At 37.9% G+C, this 19,009-nt stretch overlaps 1 protein-coding gene and 1 non-coding gene across 2 annotated transcripts in view; both read right to left on the bottom strand.

The window, feature by feature from the left end:
• EXOC5 (exocyst complex component 5) overlaps positions 1-19,009 on the bottom strand; it is a 144,787-nt gene that overhangs the window by 80,437 nt on the left and 45,341 nt on the right. The window lies entirely within an intron of this gene.
• LOC114115931 (small nucleolar RNA SNORA72) lies at positions 255-386 on the bottom strand. Its single transcript, XR_003590036.1, has one exon. It is a non-coding gene; the product is annotated as a small nucleolar RNA SNORA72 (small nucleolar RNA).

Here is a 19,009-nt window from a genome sequence, read left to right on the forward strand (position 1 = left end):
CAGTTTTATTAAAGGAAAACTGTACATGATTTACTTTCACCAGTTTGTTCCAGTCTTCTAATGATATCAGAATCACCTAGAAAATAAAGCACAATAATTTTTCAGTTCCTTTAATGGTAACTGGTAATCATCAAACTAACAATGGTTATCTTCAAAAGTTACCACACTAGCTGTGCTGCCATTTCTCAAGGTTGATCAGATACCTAGAGTCACAGACACTTCTCATACAAGATGCAACATATAAATTGGACTTGGTTTATCACCAGCATTTATAAAACCAGACCTAGGTAAAGAACTAGATCTGGGGACACATGTACAGTCTTAACATAGTGAACATTTGGCCTGCCCTAATTATTACAAAATCAGAACAGTGAGAATACTCACAGTGACTATATTTTTAAACTGTGGTTTTTCCTTCTTAGAAGCAAAGCCTATGTGATCTATTTTATTCATATTGTTAACTTTGTTAATTAGCCAGTGATTGAAGTAAGGGGTTTTTTTTTTGCCAGTTTTATAGTTCAGTGTGAAGAATACAATGTTAATACCATTGAATTTTCCAAATCACTTAGCTGGCTTTTTGGGTGTTTTTTTTTGTGTGTGTGGAACTCTTTAAATGTTAGAACTATAATAATACACATTTTCTTACAGAAAGCAGATTGGGAAAATATTCAGCTATTTTGAAATTTATTGAAAATGTGGAGAAAAACTTGATTGTTTCCAGTTAAATTTTTAGAATATTACACATTGAAATAAATAAGCCTTTTTGAATATGCATCATGTAAATTTATTAAATTACGTGAGTTTTATGTCTTAATCTTGTTGGTGAGTGGTGATTGTGTTCAAGCTTAAAACATAAGGCCAAGTTAGAATTTCTTTATTTAAAAAAAGTTAAGATTGAACAGATAATGCTTCGGTATTATTGTTGCATAGATCTACTAACTAGAAAGAGTATTTTTACTTGAACAAAATGCAGAGGTTTCATATCTGAGTCACTCATTTCAAAGTACCCATACTTTCTCAACAAGTGTAACATTTATTTCGAAAGGATATAGGAATGCATTTATTATATGAAACTATAGAACTGGAGTACTGGTGGCACTTCTGATTCACTTAAAACTGCCAGGGAAACTAAATATGATGAGAACTGAGGAATGACTGGATCAAGTTAATAGAAATAGATCCTTTTGCAATCCACATAATGATCCTGATCATCAACCTTGAAAAGTAAATTAGAACAAGCAAATTGCTGTTGAAAAATTCTTTCAGCACTGTGCTGTTGCTACTCAGCTAGTCATGGTTCAGCCGGAGGCAAGGAAAAAATGCACTCGGTTTTGCGTTAACAAAGGAAACATTATTAAAGTGAATGTTTACGTTCTGTTTATTGAAGTGTTCAAAGAATGTTTGTTGCATCTTCAAGCAACCTGCTGTTCTCTATTACAGTGCATGAGTGATAATAAAAATGAGTCATTTGTACATTTCAGAAAAGTAACATTTAACTGAAGTGTTCCTGAGCCATCTTACTTCAAAATACTCAAGTATCAAAAAAAAAAAAAAAAGTGTCAATACTTTCTCTTTTAAAGATTTGTCCCTAGGAAAATTATCCTATCAAAAAAAAAATCATTCACTGTAATACACATTCAAATTATTTCCAAATGCTTTACGGAACTTTCCTCCCAGACTCTGCAATGCATGAGACATAATAAAATAACAAAACAGTTATGAAATTACTTAAGTGAGTGTGTTACTGGATATATGTGTATTGGAGAAATAGCTTGATAATTGTAAGAGCTTTTTTGAACTACCGCATAAAGACTAAGTTGAGAATTAAACAAGACATCAGTGAAAAGCAGGAATGACAATCTCACATTAAAAAATTTAGTATTATATGTATTGGTAAAATTGAGGAAAGCAATAATTAAAAATTCAAAATTTTAGCTTTCATTTATGGGAAATGAACAATGTGAATCACTTTTAGAAGTAGAAGTGTAGTAGGGATCTAAGTACCATATTTTACTTGGTATCTTAGCAGATGTTATGGAATACAATTCAGTGTTCTGTAATCTGATGGACTGACTGATTTTTGAGGAACAATTTTCTTAGATTCATCAAGATAACAAGTTGTCAGTCTTCTGTATTTCAGCCTAAAAATCTTTCTGTTATACTTAGCAAAGGTTATTAACCCATGCTATAGGCTCTTGAGAACCTCTTTGCCAGATATTTTTTTATTTACCATTTCCTATGGTATTTGCAGAGCAACATATATTTTTTAAAGTCTAGAAATGATTAGAATTGCTTGAGTTAAACTGGATATTTTATATTTAAATATCCTACAGAACTTCAATCTTTGTCCATAATCTTTAAAAAAAAAAGTTTGAATCTGAAATAAAGCAAATGTCAAGCTTCTAACTCTGCTTTTGCTAAAGAAATCACGAGGAGAAGTGGTTAGTAAATGCTTTCAGTTTCCTAACTGGTAGCAGCAAGAGGACTTTTTAATATAAGTTGGCTTCAGGCCCATAATTAACATATTTCCCTTATACTTAAAATAGTTGTATAATTTAATGTCAAATTTAATAAACATTAAATCTTATAATTTAATGTTAAAGGCCTAAACAACAACAAAAAAAGTTGCTGAGTGGGCTTCCCTGTTAGTCTAGTGGTTAAGCATCCTGCCAGTGCAGGGGACACAGATGCAATCTGTGGTCTGGGAAAATCCCACATACTGTGGAGCAACTAAGCCCATGAGCCACAACTATTGAGTCCGCACACCCTCTTACTCCGGATCTACAAGAGAAGCCACTGCAACTAGAGAGTAGCCCCTGCTCACCACAACTAGAGAAAGCCCACACACAGCAACAAAGACTTAGCACAGCCAAAAGTAAAATAAATCTTAAAAAAAACTACCGAGTAATCCAGTTGAAATTGAGACATTAGCAGGGAAAACGCATAATTAATATTAAACTTTTACTGTGCTCCTATTATATGCCACTCCAGAACTAGACAGACAATAAATAGTACCTGATTTTGAATGGTATGTGATAACTCCTGCAATTTAGCACTGTAATGTGGAAGACTAGACATTGTACGAAATTGTCCAAAGAGGTGGGATGGTTGAAGTTCACCAGGCATACAAAGGAAAGAAGGGCATCCCAGGGACAAGGTCATAAACCTGGATGTCTAGTTCTCTGAAAAGAGCATCCCAGAAACCTGAGCGTCTAATATAGTAAGTATGTACATGTGCATACAAGGAATATTTTTTCCTTCCAGATGTTCAATATTTGGATATTTAGATAGATATAAATTTCCAAGGAAAGTAATTACTCTAATCGCCACCTGAATATGCAGGCGTATGAACACATTCCTAAAGACAAATGCGCACTTCCAACACTCTGTCTCCCTCTCTGCTTTCCTTCCTTGCTAATTATTGAATGCATGTGCTCATATGAGACTTAGCTTTGCAATATCAATGAAGAAAATATAAATACAAATAGGACTATAGAGAAAATGTATGTGAAGAACTGTTATATAATCTGTTGATACGTTAATATACAGCATACTCAGTCAATTGATAAGCTAAATTTTTTAGTTCACATCCCGTAGAACTACCATGGAACACATTCTTCACCATGTTTCATTTGGGTATATACACATACATATACACACGAATGTGCGTATGTGTGTAAGTAAAACAAAAATGCAGGCTCCAGAGCACTGCTCTTACATACTAGTTTGCAAATTTTACCCCACCTCTCATGCTAACGTTTTGAACTTCTTGAGGACAATGACATTCATCTCTTTACATCTTTGTATTCCAAGTGCCACTAGAAACACAAAACAAGTTTAATGTTGGCTCATTAAGTGAAATGTCAGAAATGAAGTAAAGCAGGTTATTCTCCCACTTCACCCAGATCAGTGATGTCTAGTGATTATGGTTTTGCATGCATGTGATTCCATCCACATTCAGCACAGGTGATTTCTGCCCTGTGATTGTCATCTCTAACACTATTTGGAAGATTTATTGCTGTCCGTGACGCTTCCTTTCAGACACACTCTGCAGAGTTTTGGCTCAACCTGTTAAACTAGCAACAGCTGAGGTCTGCATTTACTGCCCATCCTAGGACACATTCTTTGCAATTATGCTTCAGTGAACCCTAAAGCATTTGGCACTCTCATCTTAGGAATTCCCTTCTGGAGCTCACTCTCCAATGGCTTTGTGAGCTCCCTACTATTTACCAGAGTTGATCCTGATTTTGTTCAGTATAATATGACCTGATATGCTAAGAGTCCCCTCACCCCATAAAGCCACAGCTCTCAGTGAGTCCCGTGTACTGACGAAATAGAGTTGCCTGTATCCAAGAATTCCAAGTGATTATTATGAAAATTTCCATCTATCATAAAAGCAGAATGGTAGAGAGGAAATATACAGTCTTTGAAGTCATACGGGCCTGATTTCAAATCCCAGGCTCTGCCATTTACAAGCTGGGTGGTCCTGGATAAATTAACGTCTGAGGTCTTCACTTTTATCCAAGCTTTATAGGGCTATTGTAAGCATTGAATGATGCAAATTTTCTAACTACATAGGTATTCAATTTGTTCATTCGCTTCCATATCAAAGGTTAAAAATGGCCTTTACATGCAACTAGTTATTAGATAGTTATGCCTTCAGACTATCAAAATTATATGTATTGTCTATTTGCCCTTGGTTTTAAATGTTCAGCTGTATATTACATTGCAGGAATGCCTACTCCATTGCTTGAATGGGTCTTTGGGATTTAATAAAATGGCTATAGAACTGAGTAGGTGTAAGTGTTTAAGTTTGCTAAAGTTTAACAATTTATCATTATTCATGGGAAGACATTTACTCAAAATTCACATATTAAAGATGACTGAACAGCCATATTCTGCCAAAAGTGGGATTGAACAAAAATAAAATTAATCCACAGGAACATTAAATAAATGCAGTAATAACCAACAAAATATTAATGGAGCTCAATTAACTTCTGGAAGGCTTTTCTTTATGTTGTCCAAGATATAATCTATACCATTCATAACTAATTGCTACATGTGGAAGTAATTTCTTAAATTTTCCTAAAAGTAGAAAAGTTATTTGACAGTATAATTATTTTTTAAATGTCAGATTGACTGATTTATTGATTTAATGAAACATTTAAATTGTCAAATTTAGCTTCCTAGAAATCTGAAGTTTTAGATCATGGCACTTAAATCTTAGTAATGCTAAAAAGTTGAAAATAATTTTTTCTCTTCTCACAGGATAGTAACATTTTGCTTTGTGTTATTGCACTAGCCCTTTCGCCCAAATTAGCTCTATGAATAAAGTACTCTGAGTTGCAGCTGCAGATTTCTAATACCAGTGGGCATACTCCTTCATCTTCCCTAGGCCTGAGTCTCTACCACCACACCAAGCCTATCTTGATGTCTGAAAGTAGAAAAGTGAGTGACCTGATAACATCCTCCAGGCCTGGATGTGAGCCCCAGGAAATTTCCAGTGAAGACACCGCCCACAGCCAAGTGGGGAGGAGCTTCCTAACTCCCTAGTCCTGCAAGGAGGCCACACTTTGGATTCTCTGTCGTCAGTGCCTGAGAGCTTACTAGAGGCATCTAAACTCACATCTCTTAATGGTTATTTCTCTATGTTTTTGTTTCTAGCAAACATACTGGTTTTACATTTTTAATGGTAATAGAAAGTTTCTTCCTTAAAGCTAAATTTAAAATGAACATGTATAAAGAAAAATATTGTGTAAATAAGAGTTCAGGTGTTAAATGACAACTGAAAGGTTGAAACTCAAATGAATGCACAAAAGTTATCTTGGGGGGCTTTTAGAAAATGAAAGATTGGACGCTCAGGGAATCTGAAACTAGGAAAACTCTTCATTGTGCTGCTGCTGCTGCTGCTGCTAAGTCGCTTCAGTCGTGTCCGACTCTGTGCGGCCCCATAGATGGCAGCCCACCAGGCTCCCCGCTCCCTCTCCCTGGGGATTCTCCAGGCAAGAACACTGGAGTGGGTTGCCATTTCCTTCTGCAACGCATGAAAGTGAAAAGTGAAAGTGAAGTCGCTCAGTCGTGTCCAACTCTTAGTGACCCCATGGACTGCAGCCTACCAGTTTCCTCCACCCACGGAATTTTCCAGGCAAGAGTACTGGAGTGGGCTACCATTGCCTTCTCTGTTCATTGTGCTACTGAGCATGAAAAAAAAAAAGTGAAAGTGTTAGTTGTTCAGTCCTGTCTGATTCTTGAGACCCCCTGAACTGTAGCACACCAGGCTACTCTGTCCATGGAATTCTCCAGGCAAGAATACTAGTGTGTGTATGCTTAGTTACTCAGGTCGTGTCCGACCCTGCAACCCAATGACTGTAGCCCGCCAGGCTCCTTTGTCCATGGGGATTCTCCAGGCAAGAATATTGAAGTGGGTTGCCATGCCTTCCTCCAGGGGATCTTCCTAACCCAGGGATCAAACCCAGGTCTCCTGCATTGTAGGCAGATTCTTTACCACCTGAGCCACCAGTGGGTAGCTATTCCCTTCTCCAGGGGATCTTCTCAACCCAGGGATCAAACCAGGGACTCCTACATAGCAGGCAGATTCTTTACCATATGAGCCATCAGCATAGTTTCCTAGGAAAGCCCTTGGAGGGGTTAGTAAACAGCGTGGTAAGTGGAGTATATAGTGTGGCTTTCAGGTTAGGCAGACACAGTTCAAAAGCCATCTCTTTTTTAAGGAAACCTTGGTCCCAGCGTCCTCATTTGTGAAATAGGAATCTTCATAAGAATTTTATATCAATAAAATGATACAGCTAGTATAAAGTGAATGGTACATAGATGATGGCATACATTCCTTTGACTCTCCCTCCAATAAAGATATCAACTGTTTTATTAATGACTTAGGAACTGGAAGTAGGTCACTATTATTTACAACCCAAGTATTTTTTTTGTAATGTGATAGCACAATAGGGAAAAGTAAAATATTAAATTCCCACATTTACTATAGGACAGAGAAATTTAAAGTTTGTGTTAACAGCAAAGTTAGATTTCCATGTAGTTAGACAACCAACCTCATTGCTTCTTCTTAAACACACACACACATACACACACACATACACGGGATCAGGGAGAGGGGGAAGTGGGGAGAGAGAGAATGAATTCATACACATGCATATATATTATTGTTCTTGTAACAGATCATTTTTCTCTCTGGTAACTAGGAAGCTGAGAGCTGAAATCTTGACCTTTTTTTAAAGAGGTGCAGAATTTTTCATATATATTTTCATCATCATTGTATTAAATCATTTTACTATTCTAACTTTACTTTCCCTTTGCCTCAGTTTCTCTTTTTATCCTATCGTACTACCCTAGCCTTTATATTGGTCTTTACTAATATACTGTTATATCCTTTATTTTTAATTTCTTCAAATCATTTTTGGAATGAGGCTGAGAATAATTATATATGCAAAAGGGTGTCATTGATCCCCCACTGATAATGTTCCTGGCAAAATTTAAGAGAAAAGGATTGGAGAAAATTTAATGTGATTCTGAAACTGATTATGTCAGACCGTTTCCTGGTGACTTCTAACATGAAGTATTTCACTTGCTCAAACACAGGTAACTTAGTTATGCCACTGTCATTGTTTTACATCAAAAGCCATTAGAATCCATTCGGCCATCTTTTAAAAACGAGACTTGCATCATCAACACCACCAGTTCCAAGTATTCGAGTATATACATGTTGTCTTTTAGATTAGTCTTCTCTATCTGTGATTCTAGTGAGACTACCAGAAAAATATTTGGAGGAATTTCTTTGCAAAAGCCTTCAAAGCTAATTTAAAAGCTGCAGATGGAAAATGGACCTTATGATTGCTGCTTTGTATTAAATACAGAAACCATTTTATCTGGCTTAATCAACCATCTTATAGTCATGGGGCTTAAATTTAAGAAATCAAATATTTGGAAGAATATGCCACATGGTTTAAAAGCTATTCATGAAAAAAAATGAATTCTCAGGAAAATTTGGCACAAAGACAGAATCATGGAGTAAGTGTGTAGTTAACCAAAGACTACTTTGAAGCTCAGTTGCAAATTCTGGTGTGTTTGTTTTTAAATGGCTCTCAACAATAAGCATACCCTGTACAGCATAATCCTGTGTACTTCTAGCAAGCCAAAATATTTTCAGTATCAGGGTTTATTTGGGTTCTGTTTGTTTGTATAAAGCATAAAAATAAATTTTTAAAATAAAAATAATAATTTGGGGGCCTTTTATAGCAAAGTTCTATTTTGACAGGAAAATTACAGCAATTGTACCTGTAGTGTAAGGGACTAGGACTACTTAAAATGAAAGAAAAATTTTAAGAGTATTTGTGCATGTCTTTTCATATTCTAATGTGGCTACTCTATCAAGAGAAACTAAAAATTATGTTTGATAGGTCATTCTCATTTTTTATGATAACCTTTTGATTACTTGTATTTAAGGTTAAATATTTCTTGACATTTTTACTTCAATTATTTTTAGCTATTCACCCACAAATGCAGGAAGGCTGACATAATTACCCCCTTTTAATTCACAAAAGACATGTATTTACCTATTTGCTATAAGGCTTTTCAAGCTACCATGCTGTTACTGTGTCAAGACTACTTTGAACACACAGTAGGTGAAATCATATTGTATATTGCGCAGCAACCTCAATAGCTGAATGTTAATTTAACCAGTAAAGACAAAGTAATTACAATAATAAGAATTCTTACATTTTGATGGGGTTAAAAATGGAACTCAAATTGTTATATAGCCTATTGGCTTAGTAATCACTAGAAAAATTGACCAAAGGACAAAGTATTATTTGCAAAGTTACTATTTGTTACTAGAGATGCCAGTAGAAGATCTCAGTGTAATGTCAGGTGTGAATATTTGTGGCATATCTGGAATATTTAATACATGGAGTGGATCATTTTTTAATACTTCTCACTACCAAATGACAAAATTATTTTCTGCAAGACCAAAGGGACAAGAATGATGGCCACAAAAGGGGTACAGATAGTAAAAATTGTCTTTCATTAAATATATATGTACATATCTGTGTATCTCATATATGTATCTATATGCCATGTATATAATAATAATCATAAAAATACAAAGTGAAATATTTGTTACAGAACAAATTTAAATGTCCTTACTTTTAAATTTCATTAATGTATGTTTAAAGGGGGTCAAATTTATACATACATATCAGTCTGAAACACAAATAATAACATTTCAGTAATTGATAAGTGAATTTTAATAAAACCAAAATATATAAAAAAAGGTACAGTTGAGACAACTAAATCATACCACTGATGTAATTCTATTTTCTCGGTATTCTTATTAAAAACAAAAATTGACATGAAAATATTATTCTAATTAGTAAAAGATTTGATGTTTGAAACAAAATTTATACTTCTCGAACATTATACCATACCTCAGAGTTAGCATGCTGTTTTACTTTTGTAATAGAAGCTGCCCAGAAAGACTGAATCGAAGCAACCTCAGGTTCTATTTCTTCATCTTTCCAGTCACTGTGCGAAACTATTAACTTCAAAAAAATTACTGCTTAAACACAGGATTATGTAGTGCTGCAAAGCTTAGACAGAGAACTGCTTTTGAAGGAAGCTGCAACAATCCTCAGTTGCTATTACTCTGGAAAGGAATGGCTGCAGCCAGCTCTGCATGTGGAGCCAACAGGGTAATCAAGAATTGTCCAAATTAATTTACATGCAGGGTACACTGTTTATTAAAAGATAAGTTATCAAAATGTGTTCATTTAAAACTTTAATATATTCTGTTTCAACTCAACAATAACCACAGCAATTTTTTGGTTTGAATTGACTGATTCAGCCTTCACCTGAGAATGCCAAAGCAGTCCACCTGAGGACCTTATTATGACATGCCCTGAGTCCTGCCACACTCTCTCTACCCACACCCTGACTCGACTTCTCCTCATGGATTCTTCCAGGGGGTCATATACCTCCCCCAGGACCTGTGAGTAATAAGCTTCTCTATTTCACTGGTGGTTTTCACTGAACCCCTCATGGCTCACCATCTGACACCTCAGGGCCCTGCTTAACAAATGTTAGCTAAGTCATAACAATAGGTAAAATATGGAGTCTGTTAGTAGTGATAAATTCTTTGAAATTAAAACAAGGTGGGTAGGGGGACTTCTTTGGTAGTCCAGTGGCTAAGACTTTGCACTCCCATTGCAGAGGGCCTGAGTTCAAGCCCTGGTCAGGGGACTAGATCCTTCATGCCGCAACTAAAGATGCCCCAACGAAGATCAAAGCTCCCTAAGTGCTGCAACTAAGACCCGGTGCAGTCAAAGAAATTAATTAAAATCAATAATTTTTTTTTAAAGGGAAGGAAGGATGCAGAGGTCCAGGGCTATAATGTTTACAACATAATGCACAATGGCCACAGAAACTGAGGGTGCTGGTGGCAGGGACAAGAGTGAGCCTTCTGGTAATTGGGAAAAGAGCAGCAAGTGTTATGAAAAGTAGCAGCCACATGATTCAGGAAAGGAAGTGATCACACTGGTCACAAGGGCTGCTGAAGGTGTCATTGAGAAGTACTTTTCTCAAACTTAGTACCTTGTTACAAACTAAATGATTTGAAAACAGTTGAAATAACTACACCGAACACCTTAAGCCTAATTACAGTCACAAACTATCTTCTGAAACAGGAGCAAAGTCCACAGACGCTAAGGATAGTAATGCTGGAAACACTCTCCTGGGCAATACTGTTTTTCAATAAGGTACAGTCTGCTACAGGACTTGCCCTATTTCTTTTCAACTTTCTCTCAATAACTATTATTGAAAGTCAGAGGTTGGAAATTTGCTAAGCAACTTAGCAGCAGTAGCAGCAGGAAATTTTCAGTATTCATTACCACACAAATATTTACCCTTACCATGCTGCTGCTAAGTCACTTCAGTCGTGTCCAACTCTGCGCAACCCCAGAGACGGCAGCCTACCAGGTTCCTCTGTCCCTGGGATTCTCCAGGCAAGAACTGGAGTGGGTTGCTAGTTCCTTCTCCAAAGCATCAGAGTGAAAAGTGAGAGTGAAGTCTCTCAGTTGTTTCCGACTCTTTGCAATCCCATGGACTATAGCCCACCAGGCTCCTCTGTCCATGGGATTTTCCAGGCAGGAGTTCTGGAATGGGGTGCCATTGCCTTCTCCAACTCTTACCATACCCAAATGCATAATGTTTAGGCTGATTTTGAACGTGTGTGTGTGTGTTAGTCACTCAGTCATGTCCTACTGTCTGTGACCCCATGGACTGCAGCCTGCCAGGCTCCCCAGTCCATGGAATTCTGCAGGCAGGAACATTGGATTGGGTTGCCATTTCCTTCTCCAATGTGAATTTTAGTAATAGTAGTTTAGTCTCTAAGTCGTGTCTGACTCTTGCGACCCCACAGACAGTACCCCGCCAGGTTCCTCTGTCCATGGGATTCTCCAGGCAAGAATACTGGAGTGGGTTGCCGTTTCCTTCTCCAGATTTTGAACATAGATGATAACAAATAACATTTGTTAAACACTTGAAAGAAAGTGAAAGTTGCTCGGTCGTGTCCGACTCTTTGGGACCCCAGGTACTATACAGTCCATGGAATTCTCCAGGCCACAAACTGGGGTGGGGAGCCTTTCCATTCCCCTGGGGATCTTCTCAACCCAGGGATCAAACCCAAGTCTCCTGCATTGCAGGGGGATTTTTTACCAGCTGAGTCACAAAGGAAGCCCAAAAATGCTAGAGTGGGTAGCCTATCCCTTCTCCAGGGGACCTTCCTGACCCAGGAATCAAACCGGGGTCTCCTGCATTGCAGGTGGATTCTTTACCAACTGAGCTATCAGGGAAACCTCTGTTAAGCACTTACTATTGATTAATTCCTAGGCATTTTCTCTCTTAATCCTCCCAATAACCTATGAAATTTGGTAGCTCCATCTTGCAGAGCAGGGAAACTGGTGAGGTTAAGTGTGGACCAGAATCAGAGTATAGGGCAGCCAGTCTTGGAAGCACTCTCCTTTCTCTCATACAATGCCTGCTAGGAGGCAGATCTGATTTCTTTGGCAGTTGTAATCAAAGACTTCGTATCTCTTCCCTCCCCCCACCACCCTCCACCCTTGTGGTCTTCTTAGCAGAGATAATAAGGAAGCTAAGTTATTCACATTGAATCAATCCATCTTTTATCTAATTTGGTTGGTGTGAATGAATGTTTCCCTGCTCTGATCTTTCCTAACCTCCCCTTTTACAAAGGGCACCTTTCAGTTGACGTATATTCCCCAACAAGCCTGCCAATAATACTTGGTAGTCATCTCTGAACTAAACTTTCATCCTGACTCCCTCTGTTTCCACAAGCAAAATGACTCACTCAGATTTCATAGGCAAGAGGTAAGAAAAATGTAAATATGATTCTTTAAATATCTCCTTTGGGTTCAGGGAATGCACTTTGTAGGAGCTAATTGTCAGAAAGTTTAATTGTTACCCTGCATCTCCAACTTCCCTCCTGGAGCACCACAGGTGCTAATAGTGAGAAAATTTGACTGTGCCTCCCCTGTGCTCTCTTCATTAAGCTAATGGAACATTTTCCTCCCATTTTCTCCCTAGGGTAGCTGTAGGAGTACAACCTTATAATTGTTGCTCTTAACTATAATTGGGGGTAGTAGGAGTATATATAATCATATTGTCTTTCCTATGTGGTGGTAGTTTATTTATGACCTATTGATAATAGGTCCTAGCCAGCAGCAGAAAACTGTATTACATTAGCATTCCCTCCTAGGAGAGTGACTGCTAAACAAAGGCTATTATTAACCAGAAAGCGTACCTGCTAGGGATGGTCCATCGTACCAAACATAAACTTCATTACTGCAAAGGTTGGCTCCTCTGGATGTCATTGGTGTTTTGTTTTTTTTTTTTTTTTCACTAAAATTAGTGGAGAGCTCACTTTACTTCTTTTTAGATATGTGACTAAGCTTCATTAGTCTTTCAGAGAGGTTCCTGAAGGCTACTGCCAACCTTCTTCAAAGTGATGGGGAGTTTTGTTTGGTCACTGAAGTCCTTGGAGTATCATGCACCTGGAGAAAAACTCAACATTAAGCAACCATGAACCCAATACAGTATTCTTGCCTGGAGAATCCCACACCCACCCTGATTCAGTAGTGCACTACACTGAGTATAATTTGGGGCCATCAGGACCCTCCCCAAAAGAGGGATGCCAAAATGCCTCGGGAACTTGTTGATCCAAATACAAATGAGCAGTTCTGCTGAGGCACCAACTCTGTATTGCTACATCGTGACCTCTTACAACATACCTTGATGAAATAGCCTTTTGACTATCTTTTCCAAGTTGTAGCATTCTTCAGGACTTTAGGTATTCTCTGAAAGTTCTCCACACTTTGTGTGCTGCATTTGGTCTTCCTTAAAGAGTAACTAAAGAGAACTTGCACGTTTACCATTTGCTGTTTAAAATAGTTCCATTCAAGGACTGCCCTTTACTTTTGAATAGAAAGTATTTTCTAAGGTCAATACACAGCGCTCATAAGTGTATAAAATTAGGTTGGCATCCATGAGAACATAGCATTGTGTATTCTGCCTCTACAAAGATACCGAACATCTAAGAATTTTTTTGCTGGACAGAATACATAGTCAAATACCTGAATTATTAAAATTTACAAACTGCCAATAGGCATTGGTCAAACATCTGTTATGTGGAAACACAATGCTAAGAATCATCACAGATATTGTTTCATTCTATACTGCTATAGCAGGCAGAATAGTTACCTCCAAAGATGCCTTTATTCTAATCCCTGAATTCTGTAAGTGTGTTACCTTATATGGCAAAAGTGAAAGTGTTAGTCACTCAGTCATGTCTGACTCTTTTCAGTCCTATGACTATAGTCTGTTAGGCCCCTCTGTCCATGGAATTCTCTAGGCAAGAATCCTGGAGTGGGTAGTTATTCCCTTCTCCAGGGGATCTTCTTGACCCAGGAATTGAATCTGGCAGGCATTGCAGGCAGATTCTTTATTTACCATCTGAGCCACCAGAGAAGCCTTATATGGCAAAAGGGAACTTACAGATGTGATTGAGTTAAGGATCATGATACAGGAAGATTATCCTGGATTATCCAGTGGGCCACTGTAATCACAAGGATCATTGTAAGAGGGAGGCAGGAGGATCAGCATCAGAAAACAAAATATGAGCACAGAAGCAGAAGCTGGAGGGTTGTGGCACTGAGCTAAGGAATGTGGGTAGCCTGTAGAAGGTAGAAAAAGCAGGAAAATGGATTGTCCCTCTAGAGACTCCAGAAGGAATACAGTCCTGTGGACTCATTTTGGACTCTGACTGCCAGAACTGCAGATAATAAGTTATTGTTATTTTAAGCCACTAAATTGAAATTGAAATTTGAAATCGCTCAGTTGTACCCAGGGATCGAACCCAGGTCTCCTGCATTCCAGGCAGACGCTTTAACCTCTGAGCCACCAGGGAAGCCCCTAAGTTTGTAGTAATTTGTTATAGCAGCAATAGGGCACAAATACAATCCCCAATAGCTTTGCAAAACAAACTAATCTCCATTATACAGATGAGGAAACTGACATTTAAAAGGCTTCAAGAGGCTTAGTTCATCCTGCTTCCTCTCACAAAGCAGAGTGTGTAGATATTTTTGAGGGTAGCAGCTTTCTCTCTTAAAGCAATGAACTCTCCTAATGAGCTACAAAAGCTGCAAGATTCATGAGTCAGGTGACTCACTAACTGAACACCCACTCTTTGTCATCAATCATCGGGTTAGATGACTTCTTAATGAGCTTAGCTGAGTTTTTTATTCTCTAAAATTAAGGCAGTTATGAAGATTAATTCAGCAATTATGGAATCAGAGCTTCTTGCATTACTCCTTCCTTTGGCAAACATCTTTCTTTGTCTCATCATTTAAGTTTGGACTTGGAAAACTATTTATATCAGGAATGAATAAACAGCGAATGAAGGGAAGGGACCTGATGTGTTTTCTAATTTTGTTAGAACACATTTAATTAGGTAGGGTCTTAGAGACGGATATCATGTTATAGTTTAAAGTTCATAACCCGCAGAAATGGAGAGCAAACTTTTATATGATTGTCATTTTCCAAGTCTCTAGCATCTTGCGGTGGAGAAGGCGATGGCAGCCCACTCCAGCACTCTTGCCTGGAAAATCCCATGGATGGAGGAGCCTGGTGGGCTACAGTCCATGGGGTCGCTAAGAGTTGGACACGACTGAGCGACTTCACTTTCACTTTTCACTTTCATGCATTGGAGAAGGAAATGGCAACCCACTCCAGCGTTCTTGCCTGGAGAATCTCAGGGACGGGGGAGCCTGGTGGGCCGCCGTCTATGGAGTCGCACAGAGTCAGACACAACTGAAGCGACTTAGCAGCAGCAGCAGCAGCATCTTGCAGATCCCTAAGTTCTGCATTGAGTCTAGATAGGAAGGCTTGAGTCACAGGGATTTGGATTTATTTTGGTTTTAAGCATATTTGGCTCTTTAGTAAAGAATTTACCTGCAATGCAGAAGACACAAGAGACGTGGTTTGAATCCTGGGTCAGGAAGATCTCCTGGAGAAGGAAATGGCAACCCACTCCAGTATTCTTGCTTGAAAAATCCCAAGGACAGAGGCAGCTGGCAGGCTTCAGTCCAAAGGACTGCAAAATCCTTTGAATCAGACACAACTGAGCATACACACACTCTGGCTTTGACCATTATTACAACATTGGGTGAATATTCCTCCCCTTCCCATGTGGTACAAGTGAGAGCATCCTCACCTTCCCATGTGACCTGGGCCTGTGCAGTTGGAGTATTTTATTCCTGACCATAAGGACTGATTCAGGGATCAAGAAGGATATGTAACCCAAGATAGTCTAGACTTCTCCATCAGAGAAGGGAAGATGTTTTCTCTTCCTCTTTGGCAAGCTCTCAGAATAATATAAGCCTATGACCTATGCGTCTGGTGGCCATTTTTCCTGAACCTTGAGGGCCAGACATCTACTGCAAGGGAGAATACAGCCAACACCCAGGAGCTGAGACCTGAAAGAGAACAAAAACAAGAAAGTTCTGATTCCTCCAGCCATGTCTTACCCCTGTCCTCAGACTCTTCTAGTACATGAGCCGACAAAACACATTTTTAAACTTAAGTTAGTAGAATATGGATTTGCGATCAAAAATAGAATATATTTTAACTTTCATTTGTCAGAAAGGTGATAGTCTACCTGAGGAGAAAGGTATATAATAAAAGCCTCCTTTTCAGATTGTCCCATCTGCCCTGTTTCCACTCTATACATTCACAATTGTTCATAATTTTTTATGTAACCTTACAGATTTATTTCATGCTTATACAAGCAACTGTAAACATATCTCTCTGTTTTCCTCTATTTTAACACAAAAAGTATTATATTAGACATTGTTCTCTACTTTGCATTTCACCTAACAACGTATCTTGTCATTCTTTTCCTATCAAAGGTGAGGGACTTTCTCCACTCCTTTATGAGCCTGCTGCTGCTGCTGCTGCTAAGTCACTTCAGTCGTGTCCAACTCTGTGGGACCCCATAGATGGCAGCCCACCAGGCTTCCCTGTCCCTGGGATTCTCCAGGCAAGAATACTGGAGTGGGTTGCCATTTCCTTCTCCAATGCATGAAAGTGAAAGTGAAGTCGCTCAGTCGTGTCCAGCTCTTCGTGACCCCATGGACTGCAGCCTACCAGGCTCCTCCATCCATTGGATTTTCCAGGTAAGAGTACCGGAGTGGGGTGCCATTGCCTAGATACTACTATAGGATCCATTTTGATCAGAAGGACCATAGAAAAGCAGATTGATTTTGAGGAGTGGGATCAACTCTATATGAGAAAATAGTGTAGCTCCTTGGCAAGTAGTGTACAGGATTTCTATGTCCATTTTTCTTATCTCCTTTTTTTCACATCTTAACAAGCTTACTATTCCCCAAAGATTAACATCAAACTTCAGTGTTATCCTGGTGGCTCAGCTGGTAAAGAATCTGCCCACAATGAGGGAGACCTGGGTTCAATCCCTGGGTTGGGAAGATCCCCTGGAGAAGGGAACAGCCATCCACTCCAGTATTCTGGCCTGGAGAATTCCTGTATAGTCCATGGGGTTACAAAAAGTCAGACATGACTGAGTGACTCTCACTCAGGTTTACAGTTGCCATGAAAATTTTGAATGACCCTATATAATCTTGAAAAATGAACCCAAAGCAAATAGACGACTGCAACTTTAGTTTGGTTCACAAATATATTTTCTTTGAACAGTATTTCAAAAAGATTTTTAACTACCTAGTAATGTTTAAAAGTTTTAAATTGTGCTATTTCATAGTAATATTTTAGTATTTCACTTTTTATATTTCATTGTTCAATTGTGGATTCATGACTATTTTACACTGTGGGTCATACATCTAATTCTACCTTATTTATTTGGTTGCCCACATTGTTCCAGGTTTGTCTGATAGTAAGTTCTTCCAGGTTGGCTTTTATTTCCCTTTAACTTGCCTCATTTTTTTTGTTTCTTTTTTTTTGTTTTTTGAGCAATTCCTCACTAGCTGGCACTACAGGATATTCCTGGTTCATCTTGAATATTTTCTGCCTCAGTCCTATAATTAGCCATTTTTCCAAGGAACCTGGTTCCTTTTACTAGAGAATGTCACATACCCCTAATTTATTGCTGTGCTCCACCCCACTGTCAACTTAAGAGCTATTTGAATACCAGGGAAAGAGAAAGATACTGATAATTTTCCTCAGGATTAATGTAAACTTTACTTTAACATCTGACTCTAGCTTCTTACAAGATGAAGACTGTATTAGTTGTCCCTTATCTTAGAAAAACAGTAGTAGAAATTGGAATTTTTCAGTCTTAACCTTGTACCCTTAGAAATATTATTTAACTAACATTTTACAATCCATCTGAAGAATGCTAAACAGGTATTCCAAGAATTAGATCCAGTGATGTTAAGTATTTTAAGAGCAGGAGGCCCACAAATATATAAGATAGTTAACACTCTTAGTCTTTGCATTTTTATTAGGGATAGCTAACAGATTTTATAAATCCCATACTCTGAGTTATTCAGTGTGTGCATAGCTAGTGTCATTTTTTTCAACTTAAGGGGGTTGGGGGGGAGATGTTCTTACCCTACACATAAAATGAATAACCAACACTACAGCTAAAAAAATTACTTCAGAAAGGGGCAGTTAAATTAGTCTGAAACCTATACTATATAAATGTGAATGCAAAGTTAATTATATTTTTTTCCAGAAAACTACATTTGTATTTACAGATACAAGGCTCAACTCAACTGTCTGTGTCAAATGACATAATCTGGTTATTAGACTTATGATGGGATTTAAACATTTTAATGAAAGGGGAAAAATATTCTTTTGTTTAAGTTAAGTTTTGCAATTCAAAGGATTTGTTCCTTTGGGTCTTCAAGTTCCTCTTTTCAACATTAGAGAGCCTTGAAGGTAGTATCTTGGCTTCAAAGGCTTTTGCTTTTGAATCTAACTTTTACTTTGAAACTAACCAAAAAGAAACTAAGTATATCAGAGCCATACTTAATCCCCTAGGAGTCAGCATTGCATCAAGTTTATTAAAGACTTTTTTTTTCCTCCTCCTAAAATAGGCATCTGGTAATAAAAGGCAAATCAACTGGGTTAGGATAAAACAGGCAATGTTTTTCCTTCACTAGTTCATTTGGAAAAGTCGCTTTGCTAATTGAGAAAAATTTAATGAATTTTACTTGTATTAAAATAGAGGTGATTGCTTCATGGCAACAGTGTGCTCATTTGAGAAAGTCATTACATTTATGTATTGTGTTTTCATGTAAATACTTGTGCCAAAATGTATTAGCAAGGAATATAATATTATGGTTCATGGTTCGTGTAGTATCTGAAAAGAATAATTGTATAACTAATCAGTGAAAACAAAGTAAATGTTCCTCTTGGGTTTGTATAATAAAAATGG

This window comes from Ovis aries, chromosome 7 (assembly GCF_016772045.2).
Source record: "Ovis aries strain OAR_USU_Benz2616 breed Rambouillet chromosome 7, ARS-UI_Ramb_v3.0, whole genome shotgun sequence".
Taxonomy (NCBI): domain Eukaryota; kingdom Metazoa; phylum Chordata; class Mammalia; order Artiodactyla; family Bovidae; genus Ovis; species Ovis aries.